Source organism: Lissotriton vulgaris, chromosome 7 (assembly GCF_964263255.1).
Source record: "Lissotriton vulgaris chromosome 7, aLisVul1.2, whole genome shotgun sequence".
Classification (NCBI taxonomy): domain Eukaryota; kingdom Metazoa; phylum Chordata; class Amphibia; order Caudata; family Salamandridae; genus Lissotriton; species Lissotriton vulgaris.
In genome coordinates, this window is record NC_141695.1 from 1,242,007,584 (window position 1) to 1,242,019,435 (window position 11,852).

At 44.9% G+C, this 11,852-nt stretch overlaps 1 protein-coding gene across 1 annotated transcript in view; it reads left to right on the plus strand.

The window, feature by feature from the left end:
- The window catches only part of CPLX2 (complexin 2), a 206,689-nt gene that overhangs the window by 185,158 nt on the left and 9,679 nt on the right, over positions 1–11,852 (plus strand). The window lies entirely within an intron of this gene.

An 11,852-nucleotide genomic window follows, 5' to 3' on the forward strand; every position in this document is an offset into this window, starting at 1 on the left:
CTCGGGTAAGGGGTGGGGCAGGTGGGCCAGGCTGGCCAGTGCAGAGGCAGAGGGAGGAGTGTAAAGCACACTCTAAAGTGGGCATGACGATTTGGTCGGCCAAACTGTCATGCGCACTTTGCATCTTCCCCACCAGGCTGTATTACACAGCCTGGTGAGGACCATGTAAAGCCTCAAAGCCCCTGCTCGAGTGCTGGTCCACGGCGCTCAGACCAATTACAAAGCTGGTTAAGGCAGCTTTGTGATTGGACAGGGGGTTTTGGGAAGCGGGAAGCTTCCTGTTTCGGCGCAGAGGAGACGGAGCTGAGGCGGCAGCACTTGGCGAATCCAAGGTAAGTCAGTTTATTTATTTTTTGTATTCCCCCTCTGCTCCCCCCCCCCCCCTTGCCTTCCCACCCGTGCTTGGTAGCAGCGCTACTGGGGGTAACCCATACTCAAAATCTAAATCAGGCTAGTGAAGAAAGGGATTGATGCCCACTCCACAGAATGTGTTTACTCCAACAAAATTGAGAATAGTGCAGCACATCTGGGCTGGTTATATTCTGTGTGTGTGCACATGTGTGTGGATAGTGTAATAGTGTGTGAGTATGAATGATGTATTTGTGATTGATGTGTGCCTTGAAGTGGTGAGTCTTTGAGAAAGAGACAGAGTGAAACTGATATTGGTGTATGAAAGGCCTGTGAATGAATAACCTGTAAAGTGCTACTCAGTGTGAGTGGTGTTTGTGGCGATGATGGAAGCGGGCGGTTGGAGGCTACAAGGCTGCCTCTGTTTTTTTAGCATTTCTCTCTCGCACTCGCTCTTGCTCATTCTTTTCTCCGTCTGTCTTTCGGCTCACCCTGCCTCTATCTCTTTTCTCTCTCTCATTCTCTCTTGCTCTCCTTTTTGCTCTTGCCCTCTCGCACTCTCTCGCATTGTCTCCCTCTCTCATGCACCCTGCACACGACTCTGCCAACCTGAACTGCCTCCCCAACATGGCTCCCCTTCCACCAGTGGCAGCTTCCCATAGCAGTGCTGTAGGACCAGCTGTGTGAGAGCAGCGTTCTTCTCCACTGTAGTCCACCGTCGGACCTACATTACTCTAGTATCTTTCAATCTTCATAACTTCTCAGACCCTCCAGCATTGTCTTTCTCTAGGAGCGTTAGAAAATAACAATGGGGTTGCCCGGTGTCCCTCGGGACCTGGGATTAGGATTATATAAGAGATATATGGTGGTCCTGTCGGCTATGACAATTTCTTTGTAGATTCAAAAATTACTGGCATGTAATCACAATAAAAAATCTTTAAGTGAAAGAACAATGTAACACACACCGGGAAACAAGTTTCAAGTTATATATTTGAGTTTCATATCAAATATTAAAGGTTAGAACAATATATTTAGTTAAGCACAAAAGGTAATCAAGTGACTGTGGTGACTTGTGGTGATAGGTGAAAGGAAAAACACACTATATACAGTACACAAATGCAGTGCAGTGAACAGGGAGAGTAATTTCTGCTTTGTCTTAACAATTCTGTACATAAAGCCCAGACTCAATTCAATTGTTTCATTCTATACATGGGCATTGTAAAGACATATTGTGTGCGTCGAAGTTTCGACCCGAATTATAGCGGAGCGAGTAGTGCGTCTTAGTAGGGTCTTCTTCAGGACAGGACACCTCCAGCTCCCCCTCATAAGAATTAATAAAAAATACATTTAAAGGTTGTAAAGGTAAAAGAAAAAAGACGTACCTTGACTGCGGTGTCCCGGGGCGGCCGCCCTCCTCTTCCTCGCGTCTCAGGATGATCTGCACATACATGCGCCCCCGCGCATTTTGCGCAAGGAATCCGCAGGCGCTCGTGGATGTGCAGATCACCCTGAGACACGAGGAAGAGGAGGACGGCAGCCCGGGGATGCCACAGTCAAGTTAAGTCTTTTTTCTTTTACCTTTCAATGTATTTTTAATTAATTACTAGTAAGGGGGGTGGATGCGGGCGGCGGAGAGGAGTTCCACAGAGTTTGTTCTCAACTCCGTGGACCTCCCCGTAGTCCCGCTCAGTCAGCTCCACCCAGGGTTATCTTTCTCCTGCACCTTCTAGTCAACAGCACCCAGCACTGGATGCTGTCTGCCTTTCTCAGCCATTTGTTTTTTCTCTGTACATTTCCAGGCAGATCAACAGAACGTCCGCTATGTAGTTTTTCTTCCAGCTGGGCCCTGCCAGAGGTAGGAGAGACCTCCAGTGTGAGCTTTCATCAGACAGCCTCAGCCACTCCAGATTATTCTGATACCAGAGGGAATCTCTTCTTTGTTTCATTAAATACCTGTCCTGTTTTTTATTATAAAGCCGTCTGGCTGGTGATGGACGGTTCTCTTTGTCCCTCCCTTCTTTGCCCTGGACACTTAAACACAAAGTTTTACATATGAACGTGCTCGACAGAAGAACCAGGGAGAACAGCAACATAGCCACATCGAATGACAAATATGCCTCCAAAAGAAAAGGCGGCTTGGCTGAAAACTCACTCTCTTATGTGTTGGTCTTGACCAGAGCATCTTCATCTTCCGGCGGGGTGGTAGATTATTGTTATTTTCTGGAGGAAATTTCCAGCCACTTTTTTGTTGCTGATCCTTTTCCACCTTGAAAAAGTTTCATGGTTACTGTGCTGCAGAGCGAAACACATGTCAACTGAGGCAGGATTTTCTGCTAAAGCTACATTGATAAAACTTAACCATTAAGGAATATTTTAACATAAAAATAATTCAAATTGAATAATGAAATGACAGAACTGTTCTTTGTAGATGGGTGAATAAAGTCCCGAACTGCAAGTTGTTAAATAGCAAAAGGTAAATGTTAGGAGTGCTTAACAAAACCCCTTATTCTCTACAAGCTTGGAACCCTTTATCGCAGTTATGGGGTGTAGCTAAGAATATCATGCAGAAAAATATAATCTAATATAAATATCATGTCCTAATTATTGTGTACAAAAATATCATGCCTTAGGGTCTAAATGTTCTTTTATTAACTCCTTTAGGTTTGATATTTCACAGAAAGTATTTAGGGCATGATACTATGTCAGGATATGATATATAGTGGATCCTTGGGTCCCTCCATGCCCTTATGGAGATTCTGTTATTAACTCTAGACACTCCCACGGTAAGTACTTGGTTAGTGCCACATAGTGCTTGAGGGGGGCCTTGGGTTGCTCCATGCCGTTCCAGGGGAGTCTGTTGTTAATTATAGACACTCCCACGGTAAGTACTTGGTTGGTGCCACATAGTGCTTGAGGGGGGCCTTGGGTTGCTCCATGCCGTTCCAGGGGAGTCTGTTGTTAATTATAGACACTCCCACGGTGTTGGTTAGTGCCACACAGTGCTGGAGGGGGGCCTTGGGCTGCTCCATGCCATTCCAGGGGAGTCTGTTGTTAATTATAGACACTCCCACGGTAAGTACTTGGTTAGTGCAACACAGTGCTGGAGGGGGGCCTTGGGTTGCTCCATTCCTTTCCAGGGGAGTCTGTTGTTAACTCTAGACACTCCCACGGTAAGTACTTGGTTAGTGCCACACAGTGCTGGAGTACCTCACAGCTGTAAAACTTGAAAGAGGTCAGATGTTGGGCAATTGATATAAGGTTGAACCTCACCCATTAGAACAAATCCAGTGTCTGCGTCGCCTCTGACGGACAGGGCGCACTGCCTTGTTGTGAGTATCAGGAGATGTTGTCCTACTTGACAAGGACTACCATTATGTCTTACTGCAATAATTTTTGCACAAAGGAAGGCAGCCCCGGGTTACAGAAATCCCTAACATGGAGAATGTCTATCTGTCCATTCCAGTCTACCCCCTTCCCCCCTCCCCACATACACAGATGTCGATGTTGGTACTTAGAGGAACAGAGAACGCACAAGCCGGAAGTACTCCACCCCAGAGGCATGGTGATGAGGCTGTCTTCCTCTGTATCCGCGGGTATGCAGACATATGGGCAGACAGGTCCCCACAGAAGCAGATTAGCAGAGTCAGATAGTGGTAAGGCCAATGCTAGTAAATACTTGTGTTTCCTCTTGTTGCATTTGTGATGTTGTCTCGGACAATTGCTTGCAGTGTTCTAAAAGGAGCACACTGGCTGTGGCTGTTACCAGCTAGCCAAGCTTCTCTGGCTTTGCACCCACCCACCGCCATGACACGTCAGTAGCCCTCAGCAACCAGCCAGCCCAGTAACCACTCAGTTCCATGCAGCCTTTTCGCTTTTACGCGTATGTACTTTCGTTATTAGGCAGCCAACGTAAACACTTCCCTTTACAGACCCTTTGGGTTCTGCGAGGCGGCCACACACTCTGACCCCTCCGTTTCTGGGGGAGAAAGGTGGCGCTATCAGCGATCTTTAATAAGCTGGTTATCGCGGCCCAGACCTCCCCGCGCCGCCTGCATTTGCTTATTGATCTGGAGGTATCATCTTTAATCTGCGGGAGCGCGCGCCGCTCGCCGCCCGCCTCGGAGATATCTCGCGCTCCCGGCGGGCCAGACAAAGAGGATGAGTCACTTCGGATCTCGGCAATAACCTGCTCTTCCTTTCAAAGCAGAGAGTGTCATTTTATGATGATACCTTTTCATTGTGGGAGGATTGAATGAGAAGTGAAATGAGATGGTAATTCGGAAAGTTTAGGGCACTCTGCGATTAGCAAATACAATCCCTCACTTTTTTTCACCCAGCCCTACCTTCTTCAAAAGACGAGTCCTGAAAAACAGAGGCTGGGAAGATGGGCCATGTGCAATAAAGTGCCCAATAAAGTGCCTTTACCTTCTTCATCATGACGGGCGATGGGAAAAAGGTTGCTGGGCCCTGGATAACAAGGCTAAGATCTGCTGGAAGAATAAGGTACAAGGGGAGTCTTTTCTTTACACCTTGCCGTCCTGCGGTGAGCTTTCCACTGTCTCTAGACACTCCCAGGTTAGGCACTTGGTTAGGTCCACACAATACTGAAGTGGGTCCATGGGTCGCTCCATGCCTGTCTGGGGGAGCCTGCAGTTACACTTCCACTGTAAGTACTTGGTTAGTGCCACACAGTGCTGGAGTGGGTCCTTGGGTTGCTCCATGCCCTTCTGGGAGGAGGGGGGGTCTTTCATTAATTATTGACACTCCTGTGGTAAGCACTTGGCTAGCACGGAACAGTGCTGGAGTTGGTCCTTGGGTCGCTCCATGCCCTTCTGGGGGAGTCTGTCATTAATTCTAGACACTCTCACGGTAAGAACTTGGTTAGGGCCACACAGTGCTGGAATGGGTCCTTGGGTCACTCTATGCCCTTCCGAGGGACTCTTTCGTTAATTCTAAACACTGCCATGGGAAGTACTTAGTTAGCGCCACACAGTGCTGGAGTGGGCCCTTGGGTCACCCTATGCCCTTCTGAGGGGGTATTTGTCAATTTCTAAACATTCCCACTGTAAGCATTTGGTTAGTTCTACACAAAACTGGAGTGGGTCCTTGATTTCCTCCATACATGTCCGGGGGAGTCTGTCATTATCTCTAGACACTCACATGGTAAGTACTTGGCTAGCACCACACAGTGCTGGAGCGGGTCCTTGGTTAGGTTTACGCATTCTGAGGATGAGTCATTGGTTATATTGTGTAGTTGTAGAGTAAGTGCTTGATTACCACCATGCAGTACGTGGATGAATCATTGTCTATTTCTACACCCTTCCAGCATGACTGCTCAGTTATCTTCTTGTATTTTGTGCTCTTTATGGTTTGATCTGTGCAGCGGTGAGTTCTTGGGTAACTTCTTACAGGATTAGATGCGTCCATGGTTGGCTCCATGCATTTTCTGGAAGGTTCGCCAAATAAGTCTATGCAGTTCCAAGTTGAGATTTTGAACAGTTCTTTTGCATTTCAAAAACTAGTCTTTGTTGTGCCTCATACATCATTCCTGGGTTTCTGCCCGGAAAGCTTCATTGAGTTCTTGGAAGTCCTTTGTCACAACTAGCTTAACCCCTTGCATGCTGGTGACGGCTCCCGTCCGTCATGGCACACAGTGCTCGTGTGCTGATGACGGCCGGGACCCGTCACGACCACGCCCACGATCGGAATGTGCCGTACAGGAGCGGAATTCCGACCGCAGGTAAGGGGTTAATGAAGCCCTTGGGTCAGTCGTTAGTTAATTCGGTTCAGTTCCCGGATCAGCCAATGATAAGCTCCATGTAGTTCCAAGATGAGACTTTGGTTCTTTCCATGAAGTGGAAGGTAGTGGTTTTGTTCACCTTTGTGCAGTTTCCTGGTCAATGCATGGTTCACTCCATACATTTCCACTATCAATCACTGATGGTCCCTCATAGCACAAGGGTGATTATTTTATATACAGTTGTACTGTGAATCCTTGTTTGCTGCCCTAAGGGTACGTGTGCATCCTTGGCTAGTTTCACCCGTTGCATGCTCATGACGAGCTGAGCTCGTCATGAGGCACGGTTGAGCTGCACTCATGACGAGCTGAGCTCGTCATGACCGTTGGAACGTCCACACGCGGGGATAATTTCCCCGCTGTGCTGAACGTTCCAAAGCGGGTGTGGTCGTGACAAGCTCAGCTCGTCATGAGTGCAGCTCCACTGCGCCTCATGACGAGCTGGGCTCGTCACAAGCACGGCGGCGCCGCGCGCAGCCCCCCTCCCCCGCGCACAGCAGGTGAAAACGCCCTGCAGCTAAGGGGTTAATGTGAATCCCTATCGTAGCCTGGCACTTACAGTGTGAACCCCCTCCATTTATTTCATGCATTTCAGTTACTGACTGACTCTCTGGTAATTTTCATGTAATTACTCTGTGGGTCTTTGGAATTTGCCACTCAGTTACAGGGCGAATCTTTGGCAGTTTTACTGCGAATCCTTGCTTATTGTAATGCATTTACTGGGTGACGCTTTGAGTAGGTTCATGCAGTTACACCATGAATGCTCTGATATTGCCTGTCATTAACAGAGTATTTACTTTGTTAGTTTCCTTCAGATACATTGTGAATCCTCCATTTTTGCCTGTAGGTTACAAACTTGGTTGATTTCAGTCAGATACACTGTGAATGCTCCGTTATTGCCTGTCAGTTACAGAGTAAATTATTTGTTAGTTTCATTCAGATACATTGTGTATTGCTTGTAGGTTACAAACTTGGTGATTCAGATATGTTGTGAATGCTCTGTTACTGCCTGTCGGCTACAGGGTAAATAGTTGTGTGCAGATACATTTTGAATCCTCCATTAGGGTACACACTTGGTTAGTTTGATTCAGATACATTGTGAATGCTCTGTTACTGTCTGTCAGTTACAGGGTAAATACTTGGTTAGTTACGCGCAGATACATTGTGAATGCTTTGTTATTGCCTATCTGTTACCGGGTAAATACTTGGTTAGTTTCAATCAGATACATTGTGAATGCTCCGTTATTACCTGTTGGTTACAAACTTGGTTAGTTTGATTCAGATATATTGTGAATGCTCTGTTATTACCTGTCAGTTACAGGGTAAATACTTGCTTAGTTTCGTGCAGATACATTGTGAATGCTCTGTTATTGCCTGTCAGTTACAGGGTAAATACTTGCTTAGTTTCGTGCAGATACATTGTGAATGCTTTGTTATTGCCTATCTGTTACCGGGTAAATACTTGGTTAGTTTCAATCAGATACATTGTGAATGCTCCGTTATTACCTGTTGGTTACAAACTTGGTTAGTTTGATTCAGATATATTGTGAATGCTCTGTTATTACCTGTCAGTTACAGGGTAAATACTTGCTTAGTTTCGTGCAGATACATTGTGAATGCTCCTTTATTGCCTGCTGGTAACATGGTAAATTCTTTGTTGGTTTCATTCAGATACATTGTGAATCCTCCATTATTGCTCGTGCACATCGACGATTTTTATCGCAGATAAACCTTGCTATTAGCAAGGTTTATCGCAAATGCGATAAAAAACGGCCGCAATGCATGAATATCACTGGAAAGTCAGCGATATTCATGCATTACCGAGCTAATGCTCTTAGCCATGTTATCCACCTCCCATTGGATAACATGGCTAAGAACTGCTCAGGGCGGGTGTTAGCTTTTGGAGATATTCGCGCTTAGACTTTGCATGTCATTAGTGATAAATATCACTGACATGCAAAGCGGGGCCCAAGATGGTCGCTATCTCCTATTAGCTGTCACTAACTGGTGTTAGCGACAGCTTGGTAATAGGGAGATAATTTTATCTCCGCTTTTTTGGCTTTTAAAGCCAAAAAAGCGGAGATAAACCCCCTTGATAATATGCCCCTTGGTTAGTTGGATTCAGATACATTGTGAATGCTCTGTTACTGTCTGTCAGTTACGGGGTAAATACTTGCTTAGTTTCATGCAGATACATTGTAAATGCTCTGTTATTGCCTGTGGGTTACGGGATAAATACTTGGTTAGTTTCATGCAGATACATTGTAAATGCTCCGTTATTGCCTGTTGGTTACAAACTTGGTTAGTTTCATGCAGATACATTGTAAATGCTCCGTTATTGCCTGTTGGTTACAAACTTGGTTAGTTTCAATCAGATACATTGTGAATTCTCTGTTATTGCCTGTCAGTTACAGGGTAAATACTTGCTTAGTTTCGTGCAGATACATTGTGAATGCTCCATTATTGCCTGTGGTTTACGGAGTGAATACTTGATTAATTTTGTGCAGATACATTGTGAATGCTCCGTTATTGCCTGCTGGTAACAGGGTACATCTTTGTTGGTTTCATTCAGATACATTGTGAATCCTCCATTATTGCTCGTAGGTTACAAACTTGGTTCGTTTGATTCAGATACATTGTGAATGCTCTGTTATTGCCTGTCCGTTACGGGGTAAATACTTGGTTAGTTTCATGCAGATACATTGTAAATGCTCCGTTATTGCCTGTTGGTTACAAAATTTGTTAGTTTCATTCAGATACATAGTGAATGCTCTGTTATTCCTGTCAGTTACAGGGTAAATACTTGCTTAGTTTTGTGCAGATATATTGTGAATGCTCCGTTATTGCCTGTTGGTTACACGGTAAATACTCGGTTAGTTTAATTGTGAATGCTCCGCTAATGCCTGTCGATTATGGGGTAAATACTTGGTTAGTTTCATGCAGGTACTTTGTGAAAGCTCAATTATTGCCTGTGGGTTATGGGATAAATACTTGGTTAGTTTTGTGCAGCTACATTGTGAATGCTCTGTTATTGCCTGTCATGGTTAGTTTAATTGTGAATGCTCCGTCAACACCTGTCCGCTACGGGGTAAATACTTGGATAGTTTTGTGCAGATACATTGTGAATGTTCCGTAATTGCCTGTCAGTTACAGGGTAAATACTCGGTTAGTTTAATTGTGAATGCTCCGCTAAAGCCTGTCAATTATGAGGTAAGTACTCGGTTAGTTTCATGCAGGTACATTGTGAAAGCTCAGTTATTGCCTGTGGGTTGCTGAACAATTACTTGATTAGTTATGTGCAGCTACATTGTGAATGCTCTGCTATTGCTTGTCAGTTACAGGGTAAATACTTGGTTAGTTTGATTGTGAATGCTCCGTCGACACCTGTCAGCTTCGGGGTAAGTATTGGGTTAGTTTTGTGCAGATACATTGTGAATGCTCCTTTATTGCCTGTCGGTTACACAGTAAATTCTTGGTTATTTTCATGTAGATACATTGTGAACCCGTAGTAATTCTCATGTGTTTACTGTGTGCGTCATAGGGTAGTTTCATGCGTTAACGCCGGGAATCCTTGGTTATTACCATGCAATAACATTGGGAAATCTTGGTTAATTAGCTGCATTTGGTCTCTGAATCACTGGTTATTACTATACGGTTACTAGTTGGACCCTTAGTAAAATGGAGTCGGCCAGTGAAATGACAGGATACTATGCAGTAACTGTATAGCCCTTATTTTCTAGTCTTTGTCTGGACCAATGGTACAAGGGAAACATCCATAAGTCTTCCATTTCTTAATATGCAGAGTGGCTGCAGCTGAAGTCCCAAATAAAAGTTCCAGTGAAATGGATTCTGCATCAAACGCTCGGGTCTTGATGGCTTCTGAAAGCGACATTTGCTGAAGTATTTTGTGCATTAGTAACTTTCTCAAGCATGGACTCCCTATTAATTTACATCACTAAATGTATTTGCCTATCTGTGAAATCACGAACATTTTTACCCGCCAGCAATTTCTCTTTTCGGTGCTTTCATATCAATTAGCTTTACTGTTTTTAATTAACATGAAATTGATATGAAACTTTGTGAAACTTATATTCTAAAGCCAAGCTCCACTGCATGTATTTTAAATGGTTTTAATAGAATGTATAGGAAATACAAAGGCCGATAAAGCTAGGGGAAGGAATCGGACTCTGCCACTCTAAAGGAGTGAGGCTCCTCCAGAATCCCACAATGCACTGTAATTTCAGTCATTCCAAAGCTAGTATCATAGAGTTCTATGCTCAGTGTGTGGGTTACTCTATACTGCTGGGGATCGAGTTATCGGTTGACTCCATGTGGTTCTGCCGTGAGTTCAAGGCTATTTAAATGTGATTCCAGATTGAATATGTTATTAGTTTTGTCCAGTTCGAGGTTGGATGATTCAATGCAATTCTATTTTCAGTTCCTGACTGGTATTATTCAATTCCATTCTGAGTATGCAGTAGTTCTGTTCAGTTCTAGACCGTGTCATTGGTTCCTATACGTAATTCCAGTTTGAGTTCAGGAATCATTCCAAGGAGTTATTAATTTGTTCCTTGAAGTTCTTGGTTGAGTACATGGCTAGCTGCATGCAGCTAGTGTTGAGTGCTGAGTGTAGATCGCGCTATATGTTGTCTAGGATGGGAGTATGCAAAAACAACAGGTGATGGACCGAATGAGGATCAATGTCACACATTCAACCCAGTCAAAAGATCTGGGTCCTAATCCATCGTTTTTTTGCACTCCACACCACCCTGGGTTAGACAATGGCGATATGCAAATCAGCTCTGACCCTGTGCCCCATGGGAACAGTCCAGTCCGAACTACAAAAGCCATGTCCTTCCCAGAACGGAATCAAGCATCCGAGGACCGGACCGGTTTCGAGGTAACACCTCTCATCAGCCCGGCTAGCTTGACTCCAGTGGTGTGGAGTGCCTGGGACCCACGTCTGGGCATCCCCAGTACACTTATAGCGAGTTTGCAAAAACAACAGGTGGGAGTATGGCATGTAGTATGCGAGTCTGGTTAGCCCTAATGAGCTCTAAGCTGAAACACTGGATGACTCTGTATAGTTCTAGCTTGAGTTATTGGTTAGTTCCATGGGCTTCTACTTTGAGTTCCTGGCTAGCGTTATGTAGGTCATGTTGAGTGCGTGGTTGAATGTTCTATGTTGAATTCTTGGATGGCTCCGTGCACATGTAGTTTCGGTCAGTGCGTAATTTGCGCCCGTAGATTCAGGTGGGACCGTCCAACGCTCACTTTTTACTGGCTGACACTTATTATTCCTCATCGGACTTTGAACCAAAAGCAGTGGAGAGAAAAAACACAAAAGGGGCAAAGAAGGTGGAAGAGAAAGACTGTAAAAAAGTGTAAAAGAAAGATAGCAGGGATGAAAAAGAACCGGGAGAAGTGAGGTAAAGAAGCAGTGAGTAGCTGGTCATGGGTGGAAGAGGCATGAGGTGCAATCAAGACTACACAACCTTGGTATTTGGTACCCCGACCTTCGAAAGTGCCATTCGTAGGCCTTTCTGCAAAACCTTGGGCCCCAGCCCTTATTATTTTGCAAATGAAGTATTGGTTTGAATGCATTACGCCCCCCAGGCAGTTGCAAGTTAAGTGTTTGGTTATTTCCACTCAGTTTAGGTCCAATTATTGGGTTGATCAGTATAGTCCTAGGCTGGGTGTGTCATTA